At 38.9% G+C, this 20,034-nt stretch overlaps 1 protein-coding gene across 2 annotated transcripts in view; it reads left to right on the top strand.

The window, feature by feature from the left end:
- Positions 1-9,417: 9,417 nt before the first annotated feature.
- GPBP1 (GC-rich promoter binding protein 1) overlaps positions 9,418-20,034 on the top strand; it is a 71,465-nt gene continuing 60,848 nt past the window's right edge. For both annotated transcript variants that reach the window (XM_033437876.2, XM_012534940.3), the window contains exons 1-2: positions 9,418-9,684; positions 10,919-11,881. The gene's annotated coding sequence lies outside the window, so the exon portion shown is untranslated. The remainder of the gene's footprint in view (positions 9,685-10,918; positions 11,882-20,034) is intronic.

Below are 20,034 nucleotides of genomic sequence, written 5' to 3'. Positions count from 1 at the left end.
GAAACTAGTTTTTTCTTGCCTTACCTTCACAAACATTTAAACATAACATTTTCTGTATCCACTCTTGAATCTGTTCATATCTTTCTCTGTCCATTCACCTATTCACTCACTCAATTCCTCATGAAATCCAGAGTCCAGTGGGTGAGGCATATATCAAACAAATAACCATAAAAGTAACTGTTGAACTTACAGTTACGATCAGTGCTATAAGGGAGAGTACAGGGGAACTAGGGGGTCAGGGACGACTACCTAAGGAAGTGACATTTAGGCTGAAACTTGAAAGCTCGTAAGAACTGGTGGCAGAAAGTGGGAGATCACGTGTGTTCCAGCCAAAAGGAACAGTTTGTGTGATGACCCTTTACACAATCACGGTGTGTTAGAAGAATCATGGAGGAGAATTATGGTGTGTAGGAGAAACTGAAAGATGGCCACAGCAGTCTTAAGGCATCATCATCTTTCACCTGGATTACTGCCATAGCATTTTAGCTTTTCCCTTTGTGGAGTTTCATTTTCCTAATCTCTTCTTCAGAGGATTACAAGGAGGCTCTTTGTAAAACATGAATCCAACATGTCTCTTTCTTACTTAAAATAAAGATTCTCCAAAGCCTTCCAGATAAATACCTAATCTCCCTAGCACAGGGTCAAGGCTCTTGGGATGTGTTCTCTGTGTTGTTCTCTGGTCCTCCCTCATGGCTCCTAGCGGTCTGTGGTGGCAGTCACTTCTTTCACATCTTTGGAAATGCCTTGCTCTGGTTTATTTTCATCTTTGCACCTCTGGCTCTGCAACAGATTTTAACTGGAAGGCTCTTGCCTCCCGGAATTCTGTTCAACTCATCAGACTCAAGTTTTTAAAGGCTTCTTTGGAAGCCACCTCACAGCACTCTGCATACCTCTAACATAGCACTTGGGATAAAGTCTTGAGATCCATACACTTGACAAATGTTGAGTGGTTACTATTGCTAGCACTGTTCTAGGCACTGGAGGATACAGCAGTGAACAAAACAGATATTATGTCAGCTTCATCCCTCAGATTGTAAGAAACTGGAGGACAGATTGTGTTTTAATTATTTCTGTATCCTCAACAGCACAACAACAGTGCCTCACATAATTAAATCTGAATTGAATTGAGCTAATATTCAAGCCAAGGTCTGCCTAACTCCAAAGCCCCATGATCTTTCCATTACTATGTGGAATCCAGGTGAATCTGAGTCTATTAAAGTAAAAGTAGTAACACTATTAATGAAAAATGGCAGCATGGATCGCATCTATCTAGGACCTGGTTCATCGTAAATGCTCAATAAATAATGTTATTTTGCCAAATCTTCCTTTTAAACTACCATCCTTGGCTCAATGGGTCACCCTCTGGCATATTACCATAATTTTTCCACCACTTCCCTCTCCTTCCTCTCCAAACACACTCTCTAAATTCAGAAACATTTATTACTCTACAGTTTATAGAAGAAAAAATTAGATACAATCTAAATGTTCTTCCATAAGACACTGGTTAAATAAGGTGAATTCTTCCAATGGATTATTACACAGTTCTTAAAAATAAGTTAGCAGTAAGTGTACTGACATAGAAAGATGTCCATACATTACTAAGTTGAAAAAACAAATTGCAGAATAGTATGTATAGACCAATTTGTTAAAATATATATATGTACATGTATGCATAGGAAAAAATCTACAAGGATCACAACAAACCATTCACAAAAGCTTAACTCTGGAGGTATAGTAGGATTTTACTTCTAATTTATTATTTTTTTAATTTATTTTTTTAAACCAGATGTCCACTCATAAAGGAGTGCTTTTTTTATTAATTTATTTTTATTTATTTATTATTTTTGGCTGTGTTGGGTCTTCGTTGCTGTGCGCAGCCTTTCTCTAGTTGCAGCGAGCGGGGTCTACTCTTCATTGCCGTGCGCAGGCTTCTCTTGTTGCGGAGCACGGGCTCTAGAGCGCACGGGCTTCAGTAGTTGTGGTGCATGGGCTTAGTTGCTCCGCGGCATGTGGGATCTTCCCGGAGCAGGGCTCGAACCCATGTCCCTTGCATTGGCAGGCAGATTCTTAACCACTGTGCCACCAGGGAAGCCCACTTCTAATTTATATAGTCTTTTTTTTCAAAACAAACAACTTTTTGCTAAAGTATAGCTGATTTACAATGTTGTGTTAGTTTCAGGGGTACAACAAAGTGATTCCGTTATGCATATTTATATATCTGTTCTCTTTCAGATTCTTTTCCATTATAGGTTATTACAAGATATTGAATATAGTTCCCTGTGCCATACAGTAGGCCCTTATTGCTTATCTTTTTTTTTTTTTTTTGCTTATCTTCTATTTTATATATAGTAGTGTGTATATGTTAATTCCAAACTCCTAATTCATCCCTCCCCCCTCCTTTCCCTTTTGGTAACAAGTTTGTTTTCTATGTCTGTGAGTCGGACAGTGGTTCTTAATTTAGAGACAACCCTGACTCTCCTAGATCATTGTCAGATGGGCTACAGGGGGCTGTGCACCCTCTGACAGAGCATGTACCTTTTGTATGTATGTAGAAATGTACTTTTTTTCCCCCTGGGGATGGTGTACATTATTACCATTAGATTCTCACAATGATCCTTGACCTAAAATAAATTGAGCCATCTATGCAGAGTACTGATGCTTAGGACGTCCTCAATGAATGTTATTTATCTCCAATAGGTTTTTTTTTTTAATGTTTAAATGTTTTATGGAAGTATAGTTGATTTACAATGTTGTATTAGTTTCTGGTATACAGCAAAGTTATTCAGTTGTATATTTGTATACAACTGAAAAAGATATATAGTCTTTTTCAGATTCTTTTTCATTATAGTTTATTACAAGATATCGAATATAGTTCCCTGAGCTATACAGTAGGACCCTGTTGTTTAATTTATACACTTTTGTATTATTTGATTTTATAATAAACTTGTATCACTTTCATAATTAAAAAGGAAGAAAAAGGTGAAAATTTAAAAGATGCTCTGGTAACATAAACTATTACCATATTAATTCCTATGAAGTTTTTAAAAGCCAGTTAGTGTGAACACAGCTTCTGGTCTTAGTAAAGTTGAAGTGATCTATGATTGTTTAATTCTGAAACTTAAAGGCTTAATACTAGGTATCAAAATGAGAAATCTTTAGTTTTACTTCCATATCTGATATCCTTTGACTGGCTTTTGATCATGCCATTTAGCCTCCAGTCTGTATCCCTATAGGCTCTTTAGGCAATTAGACTCAGTGTTACAAGAGGCATTAATGCATTTAAGTAGTATTATTTGGAGGGGCAGGGGTTTCCACTGAATTGCACTGGGAAGCTATTGATTCAATAAAGTTTCTAAAGTACATGATGGATTTCCTTTCACAAAATGGGTATTCCGAACCAAAAGTTTTGGAGGGTGCTACCCCAAAATGAATTTGGAAAGCTAAGAGGATAAATACCAGGGAAATGCCATCACAGAGAATATTCCTAAGCAGTGTCCCCCATATTTATTGTACCTAGAATCAAGAGGTAGCAGAGTAGCCCAGCTCTTGACTGAATTTCTCTCATGTCACTCGGTCAGTAACAAGGTGCAGGGGTTGGTGGCAATTACACCTCCAGGGTTCCTCGTATTCCATTTCTAGAGATGACAGAGGAAACAACATATTGAAATAGATCACAAATCTTTTAAAAACTCTACAAAACGTTTTCTTCACTTTATGTACAACGATTTACATGCATTTATTCCTGCTGTAGCTTTAAAATTATAGATGCCATGCAAGAAGAGTCTGTGTTTTGGAAGTCACATATTGGAGAGAACATTTAAAAATTTTGTTGATAATTGTGTTCATGCTAATAGTGTTCCTCCATACCTTCTAGGACAGAGGGAGGAATACAGACGTGGAAGTGCCAATTAGGAAAACTGGGCCACCCATAACTGGACCCGGGAGGAATAATTGTCAACCCACTTATCGGCTTTGATTAAGGAGTAAGTGGTCAATTCTCCAGTAATTAATTCTATGTACAATTGAAAAACTCATCAAAAGGAGAAAATGCTTGGTAAATTTAGATTTATAATCATGAATTAAATTGAGTGAAACAATAGGATCAGGAACCTTTTCTAGTGGAAGGCAGGTTAGAAAAGTGGCTCAAAAATAGTAACCATCCTTACTGTGTTAAAATAAAGAGATCATAAAGACTAGTACAAAATTTTTAAATTTAGAAATCAAATGTTATGTTAATCCTTAAAATGGAACATAGAAAAAAGGAATAATTTTTTAAATATGGGAAATTTTGAACACATGGATCAAAAAATGGATATAAAGGTTTATTAAAAATTTTTTTAAATAAATGTTTTCTTTTTTTTAAGATTTATTTATTTATTTTATTTTATTTTTAGTTGCACTGGGTCTTAGTTGCGGCACGGGGGATCTTTGTTGTGGTGCGCGGACTTCTCTCTAGTTGTGGCGTGCGGGTTTTCTTTTCTCTAGTTGTGGCCTGCAGGCTCCGGGGCACGGGGCTCTATCATTTGCGGCACACAGGCTCTCTAGTTGAGGTGCGCGAGCCCAGTAGCTGTGGTGCACAGGGCTCAGTTCCCTGACCAGGGATCTAACCTGCATCCCTTGCATTGGGAGGCGGATTCTTTACCACTGGATCACCAGGGAAGTCCTGGATATAAAGCTTTGTATACACTATGATACAAAGATATACAAAGAACAAATACTTAAAAGGAATACATTAATATTTAAGAGCCGTTATTTCTGGGTGGTGGATTATAGGTAATTTTCATTTGTTTATACTCTTCTGTGTCTGTCAAACTTTCTACGCGTACAACTTCTGTACTTAAAAATTTTATTAATGAACCCCAAATTTATCAATCAAATTTATCTTTAAATGTCATCAAGATTAAGGACAAAACAGATCTTTTCAAAGTTAGAATTATACTCTATCATTTTTTCATTTGTTACATAACTTGAAAAAAAACTTTTTATTTCTTGTAGAGCAGGGTTGTTCCTGAAACATTTCTCTTCAAAATGTTTTTATTTTCATTAACCAATCCTTCATTCATCCAGGAAATATTTATGGCGTGCCTACTCTGTGCCCAGCATCGTGCCAGGTGCTGGGGACACAGCAATGAACAAAATGGGAATGGGGTCTCCACTTATCAAACCCACTGAGGAGAGGGACCCATTAATCAGATCAGCACAAAGTTTTGAAACTTGCCAAGAAAAAAGAGAAGCATGCAAATATTTTTGATGATAGCAAGGAGAAAACCTGTGTGAGTCTCTGATTTTCTTCAAGCGAGATATTTGAGCCTTAACTCAGATTGTCAATAGTAGGACCACAATCGGCAGTAAACAGAGAATATGAGAGGACCTCTGTACCTCGGCAGTGACCTCAGAGACTGGTCAGTGTTGTGCTGGTGCATAGGAACGGAGCTGAGTGGGTTCTGGACCCTTCATTCAACCACCCAGCCAGTCATATTCACTGAGGATGTTCTATGGGCTGAGCATTGATTTAGGGGCAGAGGATGAATCGAACACTGTCCCTGACCACAGTCTCACAGTCTAGAAAGGGGGGGACACAAAGTGATAAAAGTGAGTGTAAATCCATGTGAGAGTCCAGAGTCCAGAGAAGGACGTTCCAACCTTTATCTGATTGTTATTTACCTCAGTGCCATTTGAACAGGGTCTCTAGGGATAAGAAATAAGAATTTGCAAAGTAGAGAGAGGAGAGGAGAATGGTAATCTAGTAAAAGGGAATAATATCTGCACAGAATGTTCAAGAACAAGGGAAATTCTGGGAACTGCGAGTAGTGTGTGGCTAAAACAAAGACTAAAGGTAGGGAAGGCATGCATTTAGCAAATATTTATGCTGTGGCTGAAACTATACTAGTTGCTATGAATAAGTATGAATAAGACATAGTTGTTGCTTTCAGGGATCTTTGAGTTCCATGGTAGAGACAAGTAAGAAAATCAGCAACTATAATCTAGTATAATAAATGTGGGGGATGATAAGGAAGCTCCTGGACACTTTCCAGGATAAAGGTAGAGGTAAAAATGGGTAGATAATCATAGAGGTAAAGACAGGGTTGTACAATGGGAACACAGAAAAGGAACACTGGATATAGTTACATGGTTTCCTACAGAAATATTTTATTTTGTCCCCAGTTGCTGAAGATTTTGGGGCAATAAAGTTTTAAATATTAAATTATTATAAAATAGTATATTCAAATAGTACAGCAGTGAAGAAAACAAAAAAGAATCCTGATTTAATGATATTAAAGTTATTCTTTAGTTACTTCTATATAAATATACCTACTTTGAAAAAATAATAGATTCTGATGCTATATATACTGTTTTTCCATATACTTTTATCTCTTAACATATTGAACATCTTTGCATATGTTGGCCTACCTTATTCTTAACAGCTGTACAGCATTCTACTATATGGATGTACCTTAGTTTTTTAACCAGTACTCGGTTGGTAGACATTTAGGTTCTCTGGTTTTCACTATTACAAATAAGTTGGAAATGAATACCTTCATTTACACATCATATATACTTGGGCTAACATTATTTTGGAGCAAGCTACTTAATCTCTTTGTGACTAATATTTATAAAATCATTGAAAAAATTACCAAAATTTATTCAATATTTCTTATATAGGGCTTGGTTAAAAAAGTGTTCTTTCAAACTACTATAATGTATGTTCTTTAATAAATTAAAATCCTCTACTATGTGATAAATCCTTTGTTTAGATTTCACTAAATGAATAAAATAATGGAGAACATGTTACTGGTTGGAGACAAGTTCTTATATTTAATTTTTTAGTTAGCTTTTTCCTAATGATTAGAAAAGTAACATAGGCCCTTAACAGGTATGAAGAATAAAGATCCTCTATTATTCTGCTACCTGGAAATAAGCATTGGTAACATTTTGGTATCTATTCAGTCAGACTTTATCCTTTGATATATACTTTTTTTAGATGACAAAAAGTGGACAGTCCTGTAATCTATCTCTTCTTTTTCTTTTTTTTTTTTTTGCGGTACGTGGGCCTCTCACTCTTGTGGCCTCTCCCGTTGGGGAGCACAGGCTCTGGACGTGCAGGCTCAGCGGCCATGGCTCACGTGCCCAGCCACTCCGCGGCATGTGGGGTCTTCCCGGACCGGGGCACGAACCCGTGTCCCCTGCATCGGCAGGTGGACTCTCAACCACTGCGCCACCAGGGAAGCCCTATATCCTCATTTTTAACGGCTTCATATTCCATCTATGGATGTACCATTATTTACTCACTGTATTTATATGCATTTGGGTTGTTTCAATTTTTTTTTTGTACTTTTAAGCAACTTATCAATGAGTATCTTTATAAATTATTGGACACCTTTCCTATTTTTTACAAATAAAAATTCTAAGATGTAGAAGAGCAGCTGATACGGGTTAATGCAAATGGCTATTCCTTATACCTTCATCTAGGTTTTACTCTTAAATCTTTGCCGATCTGCTAGGAGAAAGTAGTACGTCACTATTAGTTTTATTTTCGTTTTTTCTGATTTTAGTGAGGTAGAGCATCTTTCCATATAATTACTGACACATACATGATTAGCTTGTTCATGTCCTTTGACTTTTTAAGAGTCAGTATGGTTATCTGTTCCTTAATTTCTAAGAGCTCTTGATATATTTACTATGTAAATTAAACATTGTTAGATATTAAGGATAGCAGCCAAGTGTCTATAATTAAATATTAACCTTTTTGTCATCCATGTTACAACTGTTTCTCTACTTCATTATTTGGTTTTCAACTTTACAATGTCTTTCGCCACAGGAAAGGCACAATTAGTGTTTTTAAATTATCAATACTTTTCCTTTGTTTATTGAATTGACATCATGCTTAGAAACAGAAGGAGAAGCAGGTCTTGTCCCAATACATAAGTTACTTCTACAGAAGCAATGTGGTGTGGTGGAAAGAAGGTGAATTAAGACCCAAACGGACTTGCGATAAAGTCTGGTACAGGCAAGTTGTGGCACCCAACTTCCATGTCGTGTAACCTGAACCAGTTTCCTCATCTACAAAATGGGGAAAGTAACACCCACTTCAGAGACTGGAATAAGGATTAAGTGCTTGGCACAGACAAGGAATCTAGCAAGTGTTAATTTCTTTGCACTCAGCGAGGCATTATTAATTGCCAAGTGTCCACCTCCCCTACGAAGACTAAAAGATTGGGAGGTGTAATTTTTGGTGAGTTTACATTCAAATATTCTTTCAGGGAGCTTTTAGAAGCAGTCCATTAAACTACAAACCCCATAATGCATATAAAAGAACCATAAAGTTTCCGTGTATGAAGTCTTTGTGGCTCGGAGGAGGGCGAAGAGCCAAGTACTTTATATTCTCTGGATTTTCCCTCGTTAAGACACCTTCCCCCCACATAATCCGTAAACAAACATTGTTACTTTTCTTCCTCTTGGAAGGCTAATTTCACAGGTTTCAAAGTGAGCCTTCAGTTACAACGCGAAAAGGTATCGCAACTAGAAAATGGTGACGCCCACAGAATTCTACACAAAATCGTCTGAACTGTGTGGGACCGAGACACTTGAAATAATTCTCCCCTGCTGTAGATTTAATAAAGACAGAAACGATAATTAGCACGATTATATCCAGTAGCCATTTTTATCCCTTGAGAATCTGGGCTTCGTTTCCAAAGAGCGAGTCTCGCCTCTTCAGTCACCAGCCTCCCATACGTATATTATTTATGTCCGACACCCTCTAATATTTGCACACGGTAGTGGATCCACTGCTTCAGGGCGCCCAATGAGCCCTGCGCCAACCCTGCCGGCGCTCCGCCCGCGGAGGGGCAGTGTACAGGCGAGCATGTGATCTCGCAGCCGCCCAGGCCCCAGCGCGGTACTCCGCGTATCGCGCGCGCCGCGGCACCTCCGAACATCTAGCAGTGGAAGACGCCGCGGCGCGCGCCACTCGAGCGCGCTCGGCCGCCTCCCGAAGCAGCGTTCCCCTCTGGCCCCCACCCCCGGCGGCCCCACCATCCCGGGCTCCGGGTTGGCCCCGGATTGGGGGAAGGGAGGGGGGGCGCCTCAGGGAGCAGCGGGGAATTCCCCCTTCCACCGAACCTTCCCGATTGTTCACCGTCCTCACGTCAGCAGCAGGGGGTAATCCCCAACTCCAGCTGCTCCTGACGTCACCGCACGGAGCCACCGCCCCCTGCGCGCCCCTGCCTCCGGGACCTCCTCGAAGCCCCGCCCCTAGGCATAACCACGCCCTCCACCCCTCCCCCCAGCCGCCCGACGTAGAGGGCGGAGCTTCTTTGGCCGGGGCGTGAGCGGTTGCTTGGGCCAGAAGGTTCTTTGGTGGAGGCACTCCTCCTGCTGCCCCGCCCAGTAGGTTCGTTCGCACAGATTCTTCCACACCCTATCTCCCTCCTCCTTCTCCTCGCCCCGCCTTTCCTCTCCCGTCTCCTCAGCTCCTCTAGTTCCTTCCCCGCCTCGCCACCTTCCACGATCTCGCGAGACTTGGCCCAGAACATTGCGGATCGGGTCGGCGCCATTTTGGGACTGAGACTGGTTGTGGGGGAGGGAAAAGCGGCAAAAGGGGATTATTCAAAGTACCGAAAACCTCCTCCCGGGATCGAGCGCAGCGGCACCCCCAGGCCAGGGGCACCTCTGGTGTCGCAGAAGGTAACAGCGTCCTCTGGGCTCGGCGCCGGGGTCTGGGGAGGGGAGGGGGGGTGCCCGTGTCGGCGTTAAGGTTTGAGGAGTCGGGAGCGGCGTTGGCTGCGCGAGGTGTGAGGCTGTCCGCGGGCGGCGGCGGGGGGGAGGTGGCGGGAGAGCAAGGAGAGAGAGGGAAGGACAGCGCGGGGAGGCCCCTCTAGGTGTTGGTCCTGGTGGAGCGGAGGTGGCAGTTGTGGGGAGGGGGTGGGTGGCTTAGCCTGGGCGGCTGGTGGGGGGGGTTGTTTGGCGGAGGCTGGGAACGAGTCCGGCGCCGTCCGTGCTTGGTCTTCCCCGCTCCGGCCTCTCGCACGCGCCCGCCTCCTTCCGCACCGCTGCCGCTCTCGGAGGGCTGAGGGAGTCGAGGCCGAGTTGTGGCCTTCGGTGGTTTCTCAGCGCGCCCGGTCAGCCCGCCTCTCGAGGTCCGTGGCCCGAGCTATGGACTGAGGCGAGCGCTGTCTAGTCCCTCTGAGTCCCGTGGGGTCTGAGGGGACTGGTCTGTTTGGGAGAGAGAACCACTCTGAACGCGGTTTACGAGAAGGGCTAGGTTCTTCCACCCCCTCAGTGCTGTGAGAAAGAAACCTGTTTCCTTAATTCAAGGAAATTGGGAAGCCTCACATTTCCTTGCTGCCCTTAGAAGCCGGGTAAGTCTCACGTTCGGGCGAATTTAAGGAATGTTCTCGCCCCACTTCTCAGGCACTAACCTTCCTACTCTGAGCGGGGAAAACATGCCTCTTCTTTTTGACATTTTGATTTGGAGGGAGCGTCTTTCTCTTTATATCTCTCATTCTCTAAGTTGCATTTAGTAATAATGCTCGGTGGCAGCACACCTGTCTATTCGTTTTCCTTTGGTGGATTGAATAGAAAATACAGAAGGTTTTTTGTAAGATTGTTTGCTTGTTTCATAGTTTGTAATATTTACTCAACGTATAAGGAGGTTTGCTTATATAATCCTGTTAGCTTATATCCGCACCCCCTTCCCACTTGAAATCAGCGCTTGCCCTCCATAATACCATCTCCCATCGTTTTCCCCTTGTCTCTACATATCCTGAAGTCCTTTTCATACTCTTGACTTTTTTGGGGTGCTTGCTTGGTATAGAAGTGCATTTCTGTCCAGAGGTTGACTGTTTAGGTTGGGGATTAATTTTTAGCTCAAAATTAAAGCTCACTGTGTAATTTAAATTGTTTTTTATAACTTTTACAGGTGATTGAATTACTCAGATATGAAGATCATCTTCTAGGTTTTGTGTAAAAGGCCCCGGATATTTCAAGTGGCCATTTTGGAATTACAATGTTTCTGGATAATTTTGCCCCAGAAGTTTATTAAAATTGGCAAGAATCATCTCTGAAGTGAATTGGTAGTAGTGAACAATTCTACAAGCTTTAAAGAGACCCAGGCATTTCTTCAGTATTTTGGTTCAAACGGATTATATAACTGGTTAAAGTATTTCAGCTGGTAGTATTTTTGCCCTCCCCCGCCCCCCAATCCCTCCCCTCTTGTTGGTGTTCTTCAGCCAGAACTGTAAGATATGTTTGATTTGTGTACTGAGTAATTTCTCTGCAGTTTCAAATTACTGTTTAAATATTGCTGAAGTTTCATGGCAGTTTATTTTTACCTTTATTTAAAGTTTTAGGAATTTTTGACCTTAGCCCTTTTCATGTCACAATGGGACAGCTTCTCTAAATGAAGACATTGAACGAATACAGTTTTTTTGCTTTTATCTTTTATTTACATGGAAATTTAAGATGTTGCAGTTTCCCAGCAGCACGGTAGTATTGAGATAGCTGTGTGTCTCTGTTTATGCTGATGTTTAGGAATGCTCTTCAGATGTGAAATTTTCTTTTTGTTTTTGCTTTTTGGCTCGTAAATTGGATATTTCATCTGGAGTGGATAAGTACAACAGTGACAAGTACATGGAATAATAAAGAAGACTTTAAAATCTTAAATCCAAGGAACTTGGCTAATTCTGGAGATAACCATATGAAAACTTTAAAACAGAAGTATGGGTAGCTGACTGAAGTAACTCTATGTCAAGTAGCCATAGGTTAAGTATCTTCAAAGAACTTGGATTTTATTTCAGAGGATACAAAATAAAAAAACAAACTGGAAAACATAAAGATTACAGAGAAAAACCCAACACCTTCCTGTGCAGTCCTGTTGGAATTTGTAAGTACCGTATGGTGAGCAAATCAAATGTCTGTTTGTAAACTGTAATGAGAGTCAACTTTATCCCTGTGTTATTCTTGGAAGCCTTTCAGTTTCTTGCAATAAGATTGCTTGGCTTCAGTTTCCTGAGCAGTCTGAAAACAACTATTAAGTAAATTGAAATGCAGAAAGAATTAAAAGTTAAGAATATTTCAGATGGAACAGTCCAAATTTGAAGTTTTTGTGCTTCTAAAGTAAAAGACAAAATCCATATGGTCAGTATGGCTTTATGGATTGGTAGAAAGGTAGGAAAAAAACACAACAAATAGCCAGTTTACTTTTCTAAATATGAGTGTAAATTGTGTTCTAAATACAGTTTAGTGTTCCAATTTAGAGTTAGGTAGTTGTTTAAAACAAATTATAGGGCTTGACTTTTAATCTGGTATTTCATGAAGTAAATTGTTTTAAGGGGTAACAGTTCCTAACTTTTTAATCCATTATAGAAATTTCTTGAAACAATTTTTGAAGTGGTTTTGTATTTCAAATTATTCCTTAAGATCTGACTTCCAAAAAGTCAGTTCATTACTAGGAACAGAAACTGAGAGGAAGTGAGCAAGGTGCACTAAGAACCTTTCAAATAACTTAAAAAAAAAAACAACCAAAAAAACCCACAAAAAACGAGTATGTTTTCTCCCTTGGAAGGTTATGCTGCCTTAAGTTTATAAACAAAGCTTGTTAAAAAAGTTGTGAATGTTAATTGCTGTAATAGAAATCTTTTGACAAATAAGAGTATCATCTTTTAATAATATTTGTATATTTGAGGATTGAGTGGTGTTACGATTTGTTACTGCATTTAGTTTTTCACTGAATCATAGGCATTGAGTAGAAGTGTTTGTTTTTAAAAAGTTAAGTTTATTTTTAAACAATTTATATTAACAGATCAATGTAGCTAAAATTAGAGTTTATTTCATTTAATTATTTTTCTGAGATTAAAAAATTGTAATTTTTGAACACTTTGCCAAGATGGCCTAATAACTGGTCAGTTGCTCATTTATTTTGAACACAGAACTTTTTTTTGTTGTTATACTGTTGTATCTTGTTAGCTCACTTAGAGCAGAAGAGGTAGGTGAGTCCGAAAGATTGTAGGTATTTAGATATACATATATGGTATTTACTTTCTGATGTAAAATTGAGATTAGAGTTCAATAAATCTCTCTGTTAGAATAGAATAAGATATTTGTGTTTTCTGGGTCAGAGCTGTGTGTAGTACTGCTAATTGAGTTTCCACCTTGATTTATGTAAAATTATGATGAGAACAACCCCTCTTCCCCCCCCCTTATTTTTTTATGCTTCAGAGGGCTTGTATTTTATGTTCCTTAACTTAGTGGATTTTCAAGTTACTTGTCTAAGAACATTCATTTTAAACGTGATTGAGAAGTTGAACTGGAAGTGAATAGCCTTTATTTATAGAAAAGAACCACATAACATTTACTATTTGTGATTATTTTTCTTTAAATTTCTCCTATTGATGATGTTACTCCAAGCAGTAGTATCAGGATAATGATTATTCAGTGACCAGGGTTTTTTTTTTAATATAAATTTATCTATCTATCTATCTGTTTATTTATTTATGGCTATGTTGGGTCTTTGTTGCTGTGTGCGGGCGTTCTCTAGTTGCGGTGAGCAGGGGCTACTCCTCGTTGCGGTGTGTGGGCTTCTCATTGTGGCTTCTCTTGTTGCAGAGCATGGGCTCTAGGCGTGCAGGCTTCAGTAGTTGTGGCACGTAGGCTTCAGTAGTTGTGGCACGTGGGCTCAGTAGTTGTGGCTTGCAGGCTCCAGAGCTCAGGCTCAGTAGTTGCGGCGCAGGGGCTTAGCTACTCCGCGGCATGTGGGATCTTCCCGGACCAGGAATGGAATCTGTGTCCCCTGCATTGGCAGGCAGGTTCTTAACCACTGTGCGACCAGGGAAGCTCGACCAGGTTCAGTTAGCTCTAATCCTTGGATAGTCTGACATTCGTGAAATTTGCTTACAGTAGTTGTTCAAGGACAGATTCACTCAACTTGAGTTTTTGATAAATATTTAATTATTTTCTTTGCATTGAAATATACAGTACCAGTAGTAACTGGAACAATTGCTGGGTTGCTTCTTTTTCCCCCCTTAAGTACCTGTCTCCCCTACTCCCATTTTTTCCCCCTTTTTTTCCCCTCCTGTGCCTGAAAAATATATAGGTCTAAAATGACAATTATAATGACTAACGTTTATAGATGATGATAGTGTCATGTATTTTGCTGTGTACATAGTATATCTTAGAGGAAAGTACTATTGTTACAGCGGTATAGGTGAGAAATTTAAGATTTTAGGGAGACTGAGACTGGGAGAGAGTTACTTGGTTATGACCAAGGTTAGGTTGGAGTCTTGACCAAATTTCCAAGTCGGACTCCAGAGTCCCAAATGCTTAATCACTAGTCATATTTAATACTGCCTTCATGTGGATTTTACTTTATTAACTCATTCTTTTTGAGCATAATCACTGATGTTTTTGTTTTTCTTCTTATTTACTGCTTCTCTTTGGTTAATATTGATTACTAGTGGAGCTTGGAGACCAGCTGAAAGAAGATAAACTACTGTTAGTTTTGCTATTTGTTAGTAGCTATTTGAGGGATAACTCTGGTTAGCTAAAAATAAAAATGTTGTTTCAGGTTATGGAGTGAACATAAGAGAGAAGAAAATAAAATTTAAAATTAGCAAGAGAAGGGAATAAGGATGGGAACCTCTAATCTGAAAGTAAAATTACAAGTGAGGATAGAACCTAAACCCAGGCCAGATTATCTTTGAGTCAACCACTTTTTCTGCTTAATTTTTGATGAAAATGTTTTGATAACAATTTAGTTCCAGGTAAGGATAGTGATGTAGAAAAAGGGTAATTTCTGGGAGTTAGGAGATTTTTGGTCTTGGATTTGGAATATCTAGAAAAGGGCCTGTATGACCTTGTATATATACTTAACCTCTCTTGGCCTTAGTTTCTTCATAAAACTGATGGCTTTGTTAGGTGTGATATAGAGGTAAAGTTTTATTCTAATTGTAACATTTTAAAATTTTGCTTAATGTATTTTACATGTCAAACCAGTATTTTAGTTTCTGAAGTTATTCTCTTGTTTCTGTTAATGGCATTACCTGCATGCCAGTCAGCCCTGCCTACTCATTTCCAGTTCCATTTATTGTGCTAGTTTGGTCCTTGACTAAGGAAATAACCTCCTTACTCATGTGTTAGCCTTTAGTTACATTCAGTCTCCACAAAGTCTCCTGTGGCCAGAGAAATCTAGCTAAATTATAGTTCTTGTTGTTGTTGCTTTAGCAGCCTTTAGGGTCATGTATTTGGAATATTTAGGGAAGAGTAGGTTGGAAAGAAATGTATTCCCTGCCCTCCCTGCTTTTAATGATGTATGTGTGAGGGGCTCCTAACATGAATTCTTTTTGGCTGTGTGGTTCGAGAAGTCTCCGAAATTGAAAATTTTGGTGGTGCTTCCATGTATTTTCTTGGATAGCAGGTTCATTTCTTTCAGCAGTAGCATTGTGAAAAACAAAATGTTAAAATTGTTGAAGACCCTTTGTGGTTGGGTCTGTCTTTTTCAGTTTTACCTGCTTGCTTTTTCCCTTTTTGTTAGCTGCCTCACCTAGCAGAGTAGTTATAGGCTTTTGCTCTGTATCTTTTCAAGTAGTTGCTGGTTTCTGCATCATTTTATATATGATATCCTACTCAGTTTCTTGTTCTTTAGTCATCTTTCTGTTCACAGCTTGAGGAGTGCAGTGTTTCTGATCTTCATTTTCTACCCTTTAATCCAGTTTTCAGGTTATATATTTTTAAAACTACATTTAAAAGTTTTTTCCATACTTAAAACAATTTTTTTAAGCAAGAATAAGAAAAAAATTCTAGTTACATAGGTTTTTTTCTTTTGAAACTCAACTTGCAGATATGTTAAAAAACATTCTTCGACTGAAAAAGTGTCATTTTTGTCTTTACATACGTATACTAGTAAAAACAAGTTAGCTTTTCAGTGAACATAAATTACGCAGTTGACTTTCGAATGACGCGGGGATTATGGGCACCTACCCTTGAAGTGGAAAATTCACACATAACTTATAGTCGACCTTCCATTTCTGAGGTTTCTCGGTATCTGCAGTTCTGCATCCACGAATTCAACCAGTTGTGGATAGTGTAGTATTTACTGTTGATAAAAATCCACATATAAGTTGGCCTGCACAGTTCTAACCTGTGTTGTTTAAGCGTCAACTGTATATTCTTTTAACGAATGAGTTTAAAGAAAAATAGTATCGCACATGGATTTTCTGTGGGTCAGAAGTTTGGTAGCAGTTTAGCTGAGTGGTACTGGCTCCCTCCATGTCTTTTCATGAAAATCTCAAGGGTTGCACTCATTTGAAGGCTTGATTGGGGCTGGAGGATCTCCTTCCAAGGAGGTGTACTCATTGGGCTGGCAGGTTGATGCTGGTTGTTGTCTGGAGAACTCAGTTTCCTTACCATATGCCTTACCATATACAGACCTGTAGCTGTTTGAGTTTCTTTACATGGCAGCTGCATCTCCCAGAGGAAGTGATCTGAGAAGAGAGGTAGATAGAAGCGTGATGCCTTTTATGACATATTCTCAGAAGTCAATTCAGCCACACTCACTTCATGAGAAGCAAGTCGTTAAGTCTAACCCACAATCAAGGGGTGAGGAGTTAGGCTCCACCTTTTGTCAAAAGAATTTGTGGACGTAGTTAAAAAGCACAATAGGGGTAATTCTTTACAACCAGTAGTTGTGTCAGTATAACTAGCTAAAAGTCTTTGCCCCACAAATAGGAGGTTTGAGTTGTTATAAGTTTAGAGGAGAAAGTGTATTCTAAATTTGTATCACTTTAGAAGATTTAAGTCTTTCTACCTTTTGAACCAGTGTGAGATATGTAAGTAAGGTTTTCCACTCCTTGCACTCACTAATCTCCCAATATTTGTAATGAGGGAACTTTTTTATTATGGTAAAATAAACATAAAGTTTACCATTTTAGCCATTTTTGAGTGTGCAGTTCAGTGACCTTGAGTACATTTCCATTATTGTGCAATTATCATCACCGTCCATCTCCAGAACCATTTTTATCTTCTCAAATTGAAACTTTGTGTACCTATTAAACATTAACTCCCCATTTCCCTTTCTCTCCAGCCCCTGGCAATCACCATTTGACTTTCTATGAGTTTGACTATTCTAGGTACCTCATACCTATTGATATTGTACTCTTCAAAACACTTCTTAAATGTTTTGAGTGAAATCTTTGAGGAAATTAGTTATGTTTACTTCATAATAAAATAGACTTCATTGTCCTAATTAAAAATTTGTGGCAGAATATGCATGACATATTATGCATAAATACAACAATAAAATTTACCAATTCAACCATTTTTAAATGTACAGTTCTGTGGCATTAGGTACATTGACATTGTTATGCAGCCATTACCACCACTCAGCTCCAGAGCTCTTTTCATTTCGTAAAAGTGAAACTCTGTACCCATTCAACCATAACTCTTCATTCCCTGCTCCCCTCAACCCTTGGAAACCACCACTCTACTTTTTGTCTTTATGAATTTGACTAGGTACCTCATATATAAGTGGAATCATGAAGTATTTGTCTTTTTGTGACTGGCTTATTTCACTCAGCAGAATGTCTTCGAGGTTCATCCATGTTGTAGCATGGGTCAATCAGAATATCCTTTTTTTAAGACACAATAATCCATTATATGTGTGTGTACCACATTTTGCTTATCCATTCATCCATTGATGGACACATGGGTTGCCTTTACCGTTTGGTTATTTAAATAATGTTGCTGTGAACATGGGTGTACAAATATATGTTTGAAGATTTGCTTTTAATTCTTTTGGATAGATACCTAGAAGTGGAATTGTTGGATCATATGGTAATTCTATTTTTAATTGTTTGAGGAACCACCATATTGTATTCCATAGTGGCTGCACCACTTCTTATTCCTATCAGCAGTTCACAGGGGTCCCAATTTCTCCCTATTTTTTCCCAACATTTGTTGTTTTCCATGTTTTGTGTTCTAATGGGTGTGAAGTGGTATCATTATGGTTTTGATTTGAATTTCACTAATGATTAGTGATGTCTGATGTGCTTATTGGCCATTTGTATGTCTTTGGAGAAATATTTATTCAAGTCTTCTGCCCATTTTTAAACCAGATTTTTTTTTTTTTTTCCCTTGCAGTACGCGGGCCTCTCACTGCCGTGGCCTCTCCCGCTGCGGAGCACAGGCTCCGGATGCGCAGGCCCAGCGGCCGTGGCTCACGGGCCCAGCCGCTCCGTGGCATGCGGGATCCTCCCGGACCGGGGCACGAACCCGTGTCCCCTGCACCGGCAGGCGGATTCCCAGCCACTGCGCCACCAGGGAAGCCCCAAACCAGATTGTTTTTGTTGTTGAGTTATAGTTCTTTATTCTTGATACCAACATTTACCATAATGAGTGGATTTTAATAACTAATATTAATGCTTACCATGTTGCAGGCAGTGTTCTAAGCTTTTTAACTGTATTAACTAATTTAATTTTCATAGACACAGTGTGTGGGAAGGTTCTATTGTCCTAATTTTATAGATGAGAAAATGAAGTCACAGATTTTAAATTGCTTGCTAAGGTTACACAGCCAGTAAGCGAGTGGTATTTCTGAATCCGTACATTCTGTATCCAGAACTTAGACTCCCACCCATTATGGCTCATAGTTAGAGTTGTAGGGTGACAATATAAAGAAAGTCAAATACTATTTTGTTTCAGGAACTTAGAAGATATTTTATTCTTAGCCAGCAACTAAATTTTATTTTCCTTAACGTGATACAGTTGTGAGTTGTTTATAATAAAATGTTCAAATGAGTTCTTTTTCAGGAATATTCTCCTTTAGGATCACTTCATAAATAATGTTATATAATATTTTAATTTAGAACGTGCTTTTCCCAGTTATCATATAGAAGAAATGCTATTTCCATTCAGTGGTTTAAGAAACTCAGTTTGAAATTAGTTTACCCAGGCTTCACAGTAGGTGACAGAACCATAATTTGAATTCTGTTTATCTTCATTTTTGTTACAGTTAACTTCCTTAGTGTTCTAAGTAATAGGTTGTATTGTAAGAGCAGTGCTGTCCAATAGAACTTTGTGAAAAGATGGAAGCATTTCTTTGTCTGTACTGTTCAGTATAATAGTCACTAGCTGTATGTCATTATGGAGTTTTGAAATGTGTCTAGTGCAGATGTGGATCTGAATTTTAAGATTTATTTAATGTTAGTTTAAATATAAATTGCAATATATGGCTACTAGCTGCTGTATTGGAAAGCACAGCTCTAGAGCAGTGGTACAGAATCCAGTCAGATCCCTAACGTTTTTAAAGTGCACTTTTTAAAGTGTGTATACTATCCTGAAATAAAATATCCTATGCATATAATAAGATCACAATGATATATAGCTATAAAAAAAAGACATTTATAATAATGTATTGCAATATGTAATAGCACAGGTGTGATCAGACACCCACCTCCCTGCCTTCCAATTTCCAAAACACCGTGTACAGGTTATTTGCCCTTCTTAAAAGAAGCAGATGATCTATTGTTCTTAAGTATTCTTGTCCTTTAAGGAAGAAAAGTACCTCAAGTTGATTAATAATACAGTGATTAATTGGAGTACATTCCTTTATTTTTATAGTATTTACTGCCAGGGTAGTTGAGTGGGTAGTTAGCAAACATTAAAGCTATCATATGGTGTAGTGACGTGATGAGCATCTTTTTATGTGCTTTGGTGAAGTGTCTATTAAAGTCTTTGGTCCATTAAAAAAAATTGGCTTGTTTTATTAAATAGTAAGAATTCTTTATATATTTTGGCTACAAGTGTATTAGATACACGTTTTGCAAATTTCTCCCATCTATGGTTTGTCTTCATTTTCTTAACTGTGTTTCGAAGATCAGGCAGTTCAAAATTTATAAAATTGGTTACTTTTTTCTTCGTAATATGTGCTTTTTAAAAAAAAATATTCATGCATGTGTGCATGCTGTGCCAGGTCTTAGTTGCGGCATGTGGGATCTTTATTTGCGGCACGTGGCTTCTTAGTTGCGGCATGCATGTGGGATCTAG

This window comes from Orcinus orca, chromosome 3 (assembly GCF_937001465.1).
Source record: "Orcinus orca chromosome 3, mOrcOrc1.1, whole genome shotgun sequence".
NCBI classification, from domain to species: Eukaryota; Metazoa; Chordata; class Mammalia; order Artiodactyla; family Delphinidae; genus Orcinus; species Orcinus orca.
Note: the sequence above shows the minus strand (reverse complement) of the source record. Positions and strands in the feature narration are given on the sequence as shown.